The sequence below is a fragment of the Mustela erminea genome, chromosome 1, assembly GCF_009829155.1.
Source record: "Mustela erminea isolate mMusErm1 chromosome 1, mMusErm1.Pri, whole genome shotgun sequence".
Taxonomy (NCBI): Eukaryota; Metazoa; Chordata; class Mammalia; order Carnivora; family Mustelidae; genus Mustela; species Mustela erminea.
Genome location: NC_045614.1, coordinates 71560109 through 71572798, shown reverse-complemented (window position 1 = coordinate 71572798; position 12690 = coordinate 71560109). Strand labels below are relative to the sequence as shown.

Genomic DNA, 12690 nt, shown 5'->3' with positions numbered 1-12690 from the left:
GATGTTGCTTTCCTGAGCAGAGGGCTGTAGAGCATAAGGGGAGTCTGAGGCTGTGCGTGGCTAAGTGAGTACAAACCAGATGGAGCACTGTGGGTATGACTGTTCACCCTGCAAGGGAAGGAAGTGGTGTGGAGCTGGGGCAGGAAGAGAGAAATTTAATCTCCTTTGGTGTGTGCTGAGTGTAAATTTCATTTCATGAACTAAAGAATTCAAGAATTGGAACTTGCATTATATTCCATGACTCTACTTCTCACTAAAAGTCCCCTTCTTCTGCGGGGCTGCAGGAAAAACAACATCCATCCTTTCTGGGAAACCTCAACATCTAGGTGGTCCCATGATCCTGGATCTTGCACAGCACCAAGGCACTGGGGTAGGGGAAGCTCTTTGGTCCTTATTTATCAGGCCCACAATTGTCGTTCTGACCACTCCAGGCCAGGCAGCTCTTGGTGACACCTGTGCCAGGAGTCTATCTTGAATGTATTTCTCTGGAGTCTTGCCACCTCCCCAGTGGGGTTGCCAGGAAAGAGGACTCTGCCCCATCCACTGCTGGGACCACAGCCTCACTCTTCCTTCTCTTCTTCCCAGTCTGGAAGAATCTATTTTCAATCTGGGGAGAACCCGTCTCCTTTTATGTTTCTTTGACTGTGATTATTCTCAGGAATTCACTTCTAAATGTAAAGCCAACACCAGCAGGATTTTCAGAGTAGGCCTATTTTCTGACTTGTCATGTGCCTCCCCTGAAGCCATGCACACCAAGCTGACTTAAATGAGGAGAAGGAAAGGGGGGAACAGATGGGAAGAGTACATACAATTATGTATCCGTGAGAAATCTTCTGGCTTATCCCTGCCTTCCATGTCATCTGCTCTAATGCTGAGGCTGGCAGCCTGCGGTTTGGAATTTGCTGGTTGAGTAATGCTCCCTGGGGATGAGGGTGAGACAAGTCCAAACTCCATGGCTTGGACAGGGATGGTGGAGGGAGGTTTTCCAAAGTGACACTACCATAAGGGAGGGAATTAGGGCAGCTGGAAATACTTGGCAGTCCTCTGTGACCTCTGCCTATTCCATAATGACTAGCTGTTTCTCCTCCTTGCCCCTAGAGCACTTTCTTCTATGGCCATGGACCACAGTCTCCTGCAATGGCTGCCTTCATTCCTGTCTCCCTCTTTAGACAGAAAGCTCCCAAGCTGAGGACCTGTATTTGTTCATCTGTGCATCCTAAGCCCCTCAAAGGTAAAGACTGAGTGAGTAACTCTTTGGAATGTTGTAGAATCCCTGTGCCTGCTGCAGGTGACTGGCCTGCATGGGTAGTCACCTGGGTATGGGTAGTCACCTGGGTATGGCCTGGGTATAGAAATTGTGGATGACACCAAACTGCTGCTCAACAAAATCAGGATCAATAGATTGAAAGCATGGGCCAAAGAAAGCCAGATAGAATTTAATGCTTAAAAACATAAAACAATGGGCTTAAATTGCAAAATTCAGCTGGCATAGAGGTGATTTGATGGAAGACTAGAGCACGTAAGCAATATGTAGGGTTTCTAGTTGTGTCCAAACTCAGTATGGGTCAGTCCTGTTATATGGCTAACAAAAAACAACAATCACAACAAAAACAGGTAGTCTGATAAAAGGTTACATTAAGAGAAGTATGCCATCTAAAAACAAGGAAGGTGACAGCCCACTTCTACTGCTCACTGCATCCAAATCAAATCTTTCCAGGGATATAATGTCCAGCCCCATGCATTATGTCTCCTGAGACCCATGACCAAATGGAATACCTCCAAACAAAAGTAACCAGGAAAGTGGTTACATCTCAAAACCTTATCTTGTCTTTTCTTTAAATGGTGCTGAGTGTACTGGATAAACAGGTGGGAAAAAATGAACATACATAAAATGAACATACAAATACACAAAATTTAACTCAAAATGGATCAAACAACTAACACAGAACTGAAAACTATGAACTTCAAGGAAAAAACATTAAGAGAAAATTTTTTGCAATGTTGGAGCTGGTAAAGACTTCTTGGAGTGCCTGGGTGGTTGTTGGTTAAGCGTTTGCCTTCAGCTCAGGTCATGATCCCAGGGTCCTGGGATCAAGCCCGCAACCAGCTCCCTGCTCAGTGGGGAGTCTGTTTCCTCCCTCTCCCTCTGCCCCTCCTCTTCCTCATGCTCTCTCTCTCTCTCTCTCAAATAAATAAAAATCTTAAAAAAAAAAAAAAAAAGATTTCTTAAAACATGAAAAACTGGGATGCCTGGGTGGCTCAGTTGGTTAAGCAGCTGCCTTCGGCTCAGGTCATGATCCCAGCGTCCTGGGATCGAGTCCCACATCGGGCTCCTTGCTCAGCAGGGAGCCTGCTTCTCCCTCTGCCTCTGCCTGCCATTCTGTCTGCCTGTGCTCGCTCTCTCCTTCTCTCTCTCTGATAAATAAATAAAATCTTTTAAAAAAATTATTAAAAAAAGTGAAAAACTATAAAAGAGAAAAATGATAAATAGACTTCATCAAAATAAAACCCCAAAATAAAATTTTTTTTAAAAACCTTTTTTTTTTTTTTTAAATTCACCTGTAAGAAAATCAAAATGCAAGTCGCACACTGGGGGAAAATATGTACACCACATATATGGGACAGAGAACTTGCACCCAAACATATAAATAACTCTTCAACTCAGTAATAAGAGGATAAAACAATAAGAAAATGTGCAAAAGATTCAAATAGACTCTTCACAAAAAATATATATGAATGACAAGATGTTCAACATCATTAGGAAAATAAAATAAATCAAATAAAAAAATAAAAATAAAAATACTATAAACTTATCAAAATGACTAAAAGAGACTGACCATACCATGTATTGGCAAGGATATGGAGCAACTGGAACTCTTACACATGGCTGGTGGGGATGTGAAATGATAGAACTTCTTTGGAAAACAGCATTACATTTCTTAAAACCTTAAACATATGCTTGCCATACAAACTAGTCATTCTACAACTATGTACTTAGCCAAGAAAATTGAAAACATATTCCCACAAAAAGACTTATACATTTGATAAGTCTTTATTTGTAATTTTTTTTAAAAAAGCAAAACAAACCCAGGGAACAACACAACATCCATCATAACCAAATATATAAAAACTAATGGTATAGTCACAGTGTGGAATATTACTCAGCAATAAAAAGGAACATAATGTGAATACATACAGCAACACATGAAAATCGCAAAATCATCATGCTAAATGAAAGAAGCACGGGGGCACCTGGGTGGCTCAATGGTTTAAGGCCTCTGCCTTCGGCTCAGGTCATGATCCCAGGTTCCTGGGATCAAGCCCCACGTCGGGCTCTCTGCTTAACGGGGAGCCTGCTTCCTCCTCTTTGCCTGCCTCTCTGCTTCCTTGTGATCTCTGTCTGTCAAAGAAATGAATAAAATCTTTAAAAAAAAAACAAGAAAGAAGCAAGGCAAATAAAGTATATGTGTCTGATACCATTTTTATGCAATTATGTATTTATATACACTGCAGAAACACAAACTCATCTAAAGTGTCAGTACTATTGGTGCTGATGGAAATGTTTGCCATCCTGATTGCAGTGATGTATGCATATGTTAAACTGAATAACTAGTACACTTTAAATATGTGCACTTTCATGTATCTTAATTATATCTCTATGAAATTGGAGGAGACTCTTCTCTTGGAGGAACATAAAACAACATCAGGTATGGCTGGCACTAGTATTGAAAGTTCTAGGATTATTGAGCCAAGAGAATAGTAAAGCAATGCCTGGAAGGCCTGAGGGCTGCACTCAGTGTTCCAGTGCCCAGGGAGAAGAGGTGAGGGTTCTGGAGAAGGGGTCACTTCTCGTATTGGAATAGACCATGTTGTCAATCTACTGTGTGGTCAGCATATGTGGGCAGAGAAATTCAAGGAACGATGCCCACAGGGATCCTGTTCCAGAAGGAACCCATGGGAATTTGTTTTCTGGACTTTGAAGGGTTCATATTTGTAACCACCAGACCTGAGTTTTCCCTGCCAATTTTGTGACTGGGGTGGGCTCTAAGTGGAGGAGAGTTGGCCAAACCAAATGTTAGAGTTGGACACACACTGTGGCAGGGCAAGGTGACCTTCCCCACACAGCACAGCCCCACATGGCTTCCCCTTCAGCTGAGCATCTGTCCCTGCAGCTCCCCCTTCCATGCCACTGCCTCCTGCTTGTCTACATCGGAGGAGCGGTTTCAAACATTAGCGCCATAATGTGATTGTCATTACCACTTCTAATTGATAAAAGGGCTGGTATTGGTTTAATAACTGACCATGGATATGATTACAAAGTTAGACACAAAACTATTCAAAGTCCTATAGGCACTAAAATCATAACTTTTGGGGTGACTCTTTCTATTGGACAGAAATCATGTGCAACATTGATCTTCTACTGGGTAATACAGTTACAACTAATTTTAAAAGTATTCTTATGGGACACCTGGGTGGCTCAGTCGATTAAGCATCCACCTTCGGCTCAGGTCATGATCTTGGGGTCCTGAGATGGAGCCCCAAGTCAGCCTCCTTGCTCAGCGGGAAGTCTGACTCCCTCATCCTCTACCCTTAACCCTGCTCGTGCTCTCTCTCTAAAGATACATAAATAAATAAAATCTTTTTTTAAAAAAGTATTCTTAGTTGGTGAATTAGTTGAAATATAAATGATTATGCACTTTACACACCTTCATTCTATCTTCAAAACAAGCTATGGGATAGGAAATAGTATGATTCTTATTTTACACAGGAGGAAACTGAGACACTGAGAGATAAAGGAATAATTACTCAAACTCTGGGGATAAAGAAAAAAAAATCATTGACCTCACCTATCAATGTCAAAGAAAGAGCATGGTGCAACAAGCCTCCTCACGGTCACATAATTCTCTGCAGGGGTGTAATTTTGTTTGACCTACTATGTAATGTTCAGTACAAGTATTTACTTAGTGTTTGGTGTTTTAACTAAATGAGGGGGTTTGTTCTGTTATGAACTGGCTTTAGAACCTGAAACCCCCGAGATAAGGCACCTCTGTGTTTGTTTCAAGTGGACTGAGCTGTGGTCTGGGCCAGACACCACCTGGGTTACTTCAGTGCAGTAGTGAATGTGAATATCCTTTTTCTCAAAAGATTTGTTTATTTATCATTTGAGAGAGACAGAGTGGGAGGAGGGGCAAAGGGAGATTATCTCCCACAGACTGCCAGCTGAGCATGGGACCTGAGCTGAAGTCAAGAGTCAGAGGCTCAACCAATGGAGCCACACAGGTGCCTCATGAATTTGAATATTCTTAGGGGAAATTAGTCCAGGAGAGGAGGAGGGGTTATACCAAGTGAAGGAAACAACCTGTGTGAAAGAGAGAATTCCAGGATGCTCCTGGCTCCTTCCAGGACCTGTGGTTTCAATCCTACCCACCCCCAGACCAGGGCAGGGGAGCATGGGGTTCCGCTACCTGAGGCTGGAGCAGTAGCTAGGGCAGATCAGGAGGGGACTCGATGGCAAGCCAACTGTCTGCCCAGCGCGCCTGGAGGACCTTCTTGAGCAGGAGCACAGTTAGGGCCGGCTTGTCAAGTTTCTTACGCACTTCTCAGTAACTGCAAGTTATTACTGAAGATATTACAAGGTATTAAAAATGGACTTAATGAGAGATAATATCACCTATCCATATAATTCGTTTTAAAAATGTCTTTTGATATGGACATTGAGGAGGGTATGTGCTATGGTGAGTGCTGTGAAGTGTGTAAACCTGGAGATTCAGAGACCTGTACCCCTGGGGCTAATAATACATTATATGTTTATTAAAAAAAATTTTAAAATTTAAAAAATGCCTTTTGAAGTTGTAAATGGAATCAGTCTGTCAGCTCCCACACTAAAGACTGGAAGAGATGGGACGGGAATAACAGCCAGCTAGGGGTAAGAGAGAGGGCCAGAGGTGGGTCCCAGGAGCTTGTGAATCAAGTCCTCATTGCACCCAATCCATTAAATCTTCATTGCTAACATGAAAGTACTTGACTTTCTAAAATTGATAACAGTCCATTAGAGGCAATAGCAATTAGTATTTTTAAGATGATGTATCCAGAAGGCAGGTGGTGCTGATAGGAGGGTGGTTAACCCATCTGTTGAATTAATTGCCACTTTCCTCATCATCTGGGCTTTGAGCAGAGTGTTAGACAAATGGGAGAAACATTGCTGGTGAAAGCAAAAGTATTGGAACCAACCTGAATTTATAGGTGAACTGTTAAATAAATTATGTATGGAACTCTCTGTACGTGTATTTCAAAATGAGGGGTTCCTTGCTGCCGTGGGAAGATGTATGTGGTTCTCAGTGCCATGCACACTGGAAGCATCAAGAAAATAATTATTAAATGAATGGATACATTGTGAACAAAAGTAAGAAATACATACAACAGAATTCCATTTATTGTTTTAAAGGGGGATAGAAGAGTTCAAAGACATTTATTTTTTCATAGCTGTATAAACACGGACTATCTGGAAGAATAGATACCAAACTACTATAGTGGTAACTTCTGAGAAAGAGCTTGGAAACACAGAGAGGGGATTTTCCAGTTCAGAAAAATGGCATCAGGTTCTAGAAGGTAAGTGTTCTTTCTAGAAGGTATGTGAAATGACAAAAGCGAGGTGGAAAACTTCACATCGCATACAATCACACTTTCCTAAGATGTCTATCATGTACATTCACTAAAAAAATAGAAGTATATACAAAAAGTTAAGTGCAGTCATCTTTAGACGGTGAGTCATGACTGACAGTTATTTTCCTTGATGCTCTTTTGTATTTTCTAAAATGTCTACAATAAAGGTTTATTATTTTTGCTATTTTCATCACATATAGACTTATGCTTTTTATTTATATTAAAGGATTTTATTTATTTATTAGAGAGAAATCATGCACATGTGTGCAAGTGGCAGGTGGGGGGAGATGGGGCAGAGGGTGAGGGAGAGAAGCAGACTCCCCTAGGCTTGGAGATATTTTAATGTAGATATTAGATCACCTTTCCAATTTCTTCTCTGTTTACTGGTCTCTTTAAATTTCCTACTTCTTCTGCTGACCCTGGGCATTTGAAAATCATGTGTTTTCTCTTTCGAATTTATTATTACAAAGTTGTACATGATATTCACTTCAACTTTTAAAGAGCCTACTGTGTTTGCAGAAACAGTACATTTTTACCATTCCTAAGGTTATTTATTGTGTCTTCTGTGATTTTTTTCTTCTTGATTAAACTTGCCAAATGTTTTCTATTTTATTTGTTTTCTTCCTCCTCTAGAAGAAAAAAACAGAAACAAACTACTCATATGGGTTCTATTCTTTCAATTTCTTGGTTTCTACTTTTATATTTATTATGTACTTACTTTGGGGGATTACTTTGATGTTCTTTTCTTAGCTTCATCACTCTTACATAATTCACAGCACTCACCATAGCAAATACCCGCCTCAATGACCACCCTCCAGCCACCTATCCCTCTCACCCACCTCCCCTCCAGGTACCCTCAGTTTGTTTCCTCAGATTAAGAGGCTTTTATGGTTTGTCTCCCTCTCTGGTATCGTCTTGTTTCATTTTTCCCTCCCTTCCCCTATGATCCTCTCTCTTGTTTCTCAAATTCCTCGTATCAGTGAGATTATATGATAAGTGTCTTTTTTCTGATTGACTTATTTCACTTAACATAATAGCCTCTAGCTCCATCCATGTTGCTCCAAATGGCAAGATTTCAGGTTTTTATGGCTGCATAATATGCCATTGTGTATATATACTACATCTTCTTTATCCATTTATCTGTTGATGGAAATCTAAGCTCTTTCCATAGTCTGGCTATTGTGAATATTGCTGCTGAAAACATTGGGTGTAAACATGTGCCCATTCAGATCACTACATTTGTATCTTCAGCACAATTGCTGGGTTGTAGGGTAGTTCTATTTTCAACTTTTTGAGGAACCTCCATACTGTTTTCCAGAATGGCTGCACCAGCTTGCATTCCCACCAACAGTGTAGGAGGGCTCCCCTTTCTCTGCATCCTCGCCAACACCTGTCATTTCCTGACTTGTTAATTTTAGTTATTCTGACTTGTGTGAGATGGTATCTCACTGTTGCTTTGATTTGTATTTCCCTGATGCTGAGTGATGCTGAGCACTTTTTCATGTATCTTTGGCCATTTAGATGTCTTCTTTGCAGAAATGTCCATTACATTTTCTGTCCATTTCCTGATTGGATTATTTGTTCTTTGGGTGTTGAGTTTGATAAGTTCTTTTAGAGTTTGGATAATAACCCTTTATCTGATATGTCATTTGCAAATATCTTCTCCCATTCTGTCAGTTGTTTTTGGGTTTTGTTAACTGTTTCCTTTGCTGTGTAAAAGCATTTTATGTTGTCTCAATTGTTCATTTTTGTCCTTGCTTCCCTTGCATTTGGCAATGTTTCTAGGAAGAAGTTGCTACGGCTGAGGTCAAACAGGTTGCTGTCTGTATTATCCTCAAGGATTTTGATGGATTCCTGTCTCACATTGAGGCCTTCATCCATTTTGAGTCTATTTTGTGTGTGATGCATGTTGCTTTCTAATTTTCCCAGCACCATTTGTGGAAGAGGCTGTCTTTTTTCCATCGGACATTCTTTCCTGCTTTGTTGAAGATCAGATGATCATAGAATTGAGGGTCCATTTTTGGGCTCTCTATTCTGTTCCACTCATCTATGTGTCTCTTTTTGTGCCAGTACCATAATGTCTTGATGATTACAATATAATAGAGCTTGAAGTCTGGAATTTTGATGCTGCCAGCTTTGGTTTTCTTTTTCAATATTCCTCTGGCTACTTGGGATCTTTTCTGGTTCCACAAAAATTTTAGGATTATTTGCTCCATTTCTTTGAAAAAAGTTGATGGTGTTTTGATAGGGATTGCATTAAATGTGTAGATTGCTCTAGGTAAGATAGACATTTTCACAATATTTGTTCTTCCAATCCATGAGCATGGAACGTTTTTCCATTTCTTCATGTCTCCCTCAATTTCTCTCATGAGTATTTTATAGTTTTCTGAGTACAGTTTCTTTGCCTCTTTGGTTAGATTTATTCCTAGATATCTTATGGTTTTGGGTGCAGTTGTAAATGGGATTGAACCCTTAATTTCTCTTTCTTCTCTCTTGCTGTTGGTGTATAGAAATATCACTGATTTCTATACATTGATTTTATATCCTGACACTTTACTGAATTGCTGTATGAGTTCTAGCAGTTTTGGAGTGGAATCTTTTGGGTTTTCCACATGAAGTATCATATCACCCGCAAAGAGTGAGAATTTGACTTCTTCTTTGCTAATTCAGATGCCTTTTATTTCTTTTTGTTGTCTGATTGCTGAGGCTAGGACTTCTAGTACTATGTTGAATAGCAGTGGTGATAGTGGACAGCCCTGCTCTGTTCCTGACATTAGGGGAAAGCGTTCAATTTCTCCCCATTGAGAATGATATTCACTGTGTGTTTTTCATAGACGGCTTTGATGATATTGAGGTATGTACCTTCTATCCCTACACTATGAAGAGTTTTGATCAAGAAAGGATGCTGTACTTTGTTGAATGCCTTTCAGCATCCATTGAGAGTATTATATAGTTCTTGTTCTTTCTTTTATTAATGTGTTCCATCACATTGATTGATTTGCAGATATTGAACCAAACTTGCAGCCCAGGAACAAATCCCACTTTGTTATGGTAGATAACCTTTTTAATGTACTGTTGAATCCTATTGGCTAGTATTTTGGTGAGAATTTTTGCACCCATGTTCATTAGGGATATTGGTCTGTCATTTTCCTTTTTGATGGGGTCTTTGTCTGGTTTGGGTTTTCAATTAGCAATAATCGCGCCTCAGATAAACCTCATTGGCTACGATACTGCCACTGCACAAAGCTGAAAAGCTCTTTGCCTGTTTTGGGAGCAAGGTCATGCTGGCCTCATAAAATAAGCTTGGAAGTTTCCTTCCATTTCTATTTTTTGGGACAGTTTCAGGAGAATAGGTATTAATTCTTCTTTAAATGTTGGTAGAATTCCCCTAGGAAACCGTATGGCCCTGGGCTCTTTTTTATTGGGAGATTTTTGATGACTTCTTCAACTTCCTTACTGGTTATGGGTCTGTTAAGGTGTTCTATTTCTTACTGGTTCAGTTTTTGTAGTTTATACATCTCTAGAAATGCATCTATTTCTTCCAGATTGTCAAATTTGCTGGTGTACAGTTGCTCGTGATGTGTTTTTATAATTGTTTGTATTTCGTTGGTAGTGGTTGTGATCTCTCCTCTTTCATTCATGATTTTATTAATTTGAGCCTTTTCTCTTTTCTTTTTGATAAGTCTGGGAGGGGTTTATGAATCTTATTAATTCTTTTAACGAAACAGCTCCTAGATTTGTTGATCTGTTTTACTGTTTTTTTGGTTTCTATTTCATTGATTTCTGCTCTGATCTTTATTATTTCTCTTCTTCTCCTGGATTTAGGCTTTCTTTGCTATTGTTTCTCCAGCTCCTTTTCATTTTCATTTATTCCCATGAATTTTAAATTCTTCTCTAATTTGTCTGGTTGATCTATTCATTCTTTAGTAGGATGCTCTTTAGCCTCCATGTATTTGAGTTCTTTCCCATTTTCCTCTTGTGGTTGTGTTCTAGTTTCAAATCATTGTTGTCTGAAAATATGCAGGGAATGATTCCAATCTTTTGGTACCAGTTGAGACCCGATTTGTGACCTGGGATGTGATCTATTCTTGAGAGTGTTCCATGTGCATTAGAGAAGAATGTGTATTCTGTTGCTTTGGGATAGAATGTTCTGAATATATCTGTGATGCCCATGTGGTCCAGTGTGTCGTTTAACACCTTTATTTTCTTGTTGATATTTGCTTAGATGATCTGTCCATTTCAGTGAGGGGGGTGTTAAAATCCCCTACTATTATTGTATTATTGTTGATGTGTTTCTTTGATTGTGTTATTAATTGGTTTACACACTTGGCTGCTCCCATGTTAGGGTCATAGATATTTAAAATTGTTAGATCTTCTTATTGGACAGACCCTTTGAGTATGATATAGTGTCCTTCCTCATCTCTTAGTATAGTTTTTGGCTTAAAATCTAATTTATGTGGTATAAGGATTGCCACCCCAGCTTTCTTCTGATGTCCATTAGCATGGTAAATGGTTTTCTACCCCCTCACTTTCAATCTGGAGTCTTTGGGTCTAAAATGAGTTTCTTGCAGACAGCATGTTGATGGGTCTTGTTTTTTTAATCCATTGTGATACCCTATGTCTTTTGATTGGGACATTTAGCCCATTTACATTCAGGGTAACTTAATGTTAAAAGATATGAATTTTGTGCCATTGTATCACCTGGAAGGTGACTATTACTGTGTTACTGTGTTTTGTCTCTGTTCCTTTCTGGTCTATGTTACTTTTAGCCTCTCTCTTTGCTTAGAAGACCCCATTCAATATTTCCTGTAGAGCTGGTTTGGTGTTTGCAAATTCTATTAGTTTCCATTTGTCCTGGAAGCTGTTTATTTCTCTATTTTCAATGACAACCTAGCTGGATATAGTATTCTTGGCTGCATTTTATTCTCATGTAGTGCTCTGAATATATCATGCTACTCCTTTCTTGCCTGCCAGGTCTCTGTGGATAGGTTTGCTGCCACTCTAATATTTCTAGCATTGTAAGTTATAGACTTCTTGTCCCAAGTTGCTTTCAGCATTTTCTCTTTGTCTCTGAGACTTTTAAGTTTTACTATTAGATGACAGGGTATGTACCTATTTTTATTGATTTTGAGGGGAGTTCTATGTGCCTCCTGGATTTTGATGACTGTTTCCTTCCTTAAGGGAAGGTCTCCACTATAATATGCTCCAATATACCTCCAACCCCTCTCTCTCTTTCTTCTTCTTCTGGGATCCCAATTATTTTAATATTGTTTCATCTTATAGTATCACTTATCTCTCAAATTCTCTCCTCATGATCCAGTAGTTGTCTCTCTTTTTCTCAGCTTCTTTATACTCCATCATTTGGTCTTCTATATCACTAATTCTCTCTTCTGCCTCATTTATCCTAGCAGTAAGAGCCTCCATTTTTTATTGCACCTCATTAATAGCTTTTTGAAATTTCAAACTGGTTAAATTTTGGTTCTTTTATTTCTCCAGAAAGAGATTCTCTAGTATCTTCCATGTTTTTTTTTCAAGCCCAGCTAGTATATTTATAATTGTCATTCTGAACTCTAGTTCCAACATCATACTAATGTCCATATTGATTAGGTCCCTGGCAGTCGGTACTGCCTCTTTTTCTCTTTTTGAGGTGAGTTTTTCCATTTTGTCATTTTGTCCAGATAAGAATAGATGAATGAGAGAACAAAATGCTAAAAGGGTAACAACAACACCAGAAAAATATACACTAAACAAATCAGAAGAGACCCAAAACCAGGTGAAAAGAAAGGAAAACAAATATATATGATCAGACTGGTAAATAGAACAGAGCCACACCCTTGATTCTGGGTGTATTTTGGTTTGTTAGAACAAACTGCCTCCCAAAATTTCAAAAAAAGAAACACACACACACACACACACACAGGCACACACACACACATAAGGGTAAATATGTGAAGGGATGGAATGTGACTGTAAAGTTGAAAATTTTAAAAGATTTTTAAAAAGGAATTGGTAAGATAAGAAGTTGGT

At 39.3% G+C, this 12690-nt stretch overlaps 1 long non-coding RNA gene and 1 pseudogene across 1 annotated transcript in view; one reads left to right on the top strand and one right to left on the bottom strand.

Moving 5' to 3' along the window:
• Positions 1-309: 309 nt before the first annotated feature.
• LOC116600756 overlaps positions 310-12690 on the top strand; it is a 33189-nt gene continuing 20808 nt past the window's right edge. Inside the window, exons 1-2 of the long non-coding RNA XR_004289795.1 lie at positions 310-370; positions 1099-1231. This is a non-coding gene — a long non-coding RNA (uncharacterized LOC116600756). The remainder of the gene's footprint in view (positions 371-1098; positions 1232-12690) is intronic.
• LOC116581072 lies at positions 9829-9911 on the bottom strand (annotated as a pseudogene).